Consider the following 1,992-nt stretch of genomic DNA (forward strand, 5'->3'; position numbering starts at 1 on the left):
CGATGTGATTATCACAGCGCCTCCTGCTGCCCTTTTGATGCCACCGTCTGTGTGCTTCTTGACCTCATCACTTTGGATGCTTTTTCACAGCTTTTTTTTTGGGGGGGGGTTGTAAAGGGGGATTTTCTTTCATTATCATTGAATTCCATCAGCAGCCCACAGGGACTTTTATTGTGACGATGTCAATAGACTTTGTTGAGCCTCACATAATGTCCATATTGTGTGTTTGCGACGAGATCAGGTCACGCGATCCAACCTATCGCCCCCGATGATCAGCATGTTGCTGTTTTTTAAGGGTCGGTTCATTCAATGCACCCCCAAAATAAAAACCTTGGGAATATGAATTTGTCCATTTTTCCACGGCGGCGACACTACGACGACGACGACACTACCGCTAATTAAAAAACAGTCATTATAGCGAAAATGTCCTTTCTTTTTCTACCATACAGTACATGAGCTTCCGGGATTCCTTTTAAATGTATTTCAATATTACTGTACGGCCATTACAGAAGAAGACATTTAAAAAGTGAACTGGAATTGCAGTCTTACTTTATTTATACAAAACTTTGACTTTTTGTTTTGCACTTCAAAAATGCTCCATACTTACTAAAAAATAAAATCAAACAAACACAAAAATTAATAAAAATTAAACCAACACAATTTTTAACCCACAACAGTTCTAAAAATTAATTAAAACTACCTGAAATGAAAACAAAGGTGTTCTAACCCTGATCTCAAGGCACCGCTCTACTATCGTGTAACAAATATGTGAAAAGCTTGAGGTGGTGTAGGTAGCAGAGCCGCAAATGTGATTTGGGACACCGCTCGGCAATGACGCTCCACTCCTCCGTCAGATCCCTTTCCCACCTCTAGGGGCCAACTGACGATCAAGATGGCGCCGAGCATGGCCGTATTTGAATATCCTAAACCAGCTTAGGCGCGCTTTCGCCCGCCTGCCGCTGCCAAAACGCCAAGAGAGCGGCGGCGTTGGTCGGCCCCCGACGCACCAACCCCAGCCACCCCGGGGCCCAACCCTGGCCCACCCGCCACACTATCAGCCAACACAGCGCACCCTCAGGGCGCCACCTTCTTGCTCGTAAAGGGTAAAGATTTGATTTTCATGCAAGATGGAGGCCACTTTACATTTCGCTTTTGTTGCTTCAAAATGGCTACATGCGCACATACCCTGAGAGATGTCGTGGGTCGTGCGAGTGGGCAACCAGGTGTCCCAACTTGACTCTCTGGCTTTTTTCTTTGGGGTTGGTTACAACGGGAAGGGCTACTCAATCAAATGAAATACTTTGGAAGCCAGTTGCAGCGTCCTCGTCTTTCACCCCTCGGGCCACGAGGCGTTCCCATTGTTTTATGTAAATGTGAATCACCCAGAAAAAGTGTTCACCAGTGCAGCGATTGCCCACTACGCTGATGTTTGGACATTTTCGAAGCATTGTTAAAAGCAGACAAAAGCAAACGTCCTTGGATGAGTTCTTTACAAAACGCCATGCAAAAACCAGAGAGAACACGATGAGGACGCAGTTCAAAGTTAAATGACCAGCATTTTTATTCTTTATTCTTTACATTCTGCACTACTCTCATTAATTGTGCAATAATCTAATTTTAACGTGTATTTGTGACATATTTTGATGCATTTTTATGCTGTAGGAAACATTTCTGTCTGAATTTTGGGGGAGCTTGGAACGAATTAGGGCATTTACATGGAAAACGCGCCTCCACTTACAAAATTTTCTAGTTAAGACATTTCTTCCAGAACCAATTAATTTCGTCAATAGAGATACCATTGTACCGGTAAAACGCATGTGTGTATTTGTTATACAAAAATTTCAGGGATTTACATTTCAATCAAGAGCTTCTTCTGACTCACTGTTATGTCATTGGTTGAAATCCACATCTCATGGTTTCGAGACGCCATGTAGTCAACCATGGTCCCCACTACGGGCATTGCCTCATCTCAGTTTTTGGCTTTTTTTTTTT

Source organism: Hippocampus guttulatus, chromosome 6, assembly GCF_054856545.1.
Source record: "Hippocampus guttulatus isolate MCC_2025c chromosome 6, RoL_Hgut_1.0, whole genome shotgun sequence".
In the NCBI taxonomy this organism is placed as follows: domain Eukaryota; kingdom Metazoa; phylum Chordata; class Actinopteri; order Syngnathiformes; family Syngnathidae; genus Hippocampus; species Hippocampus guttulatus.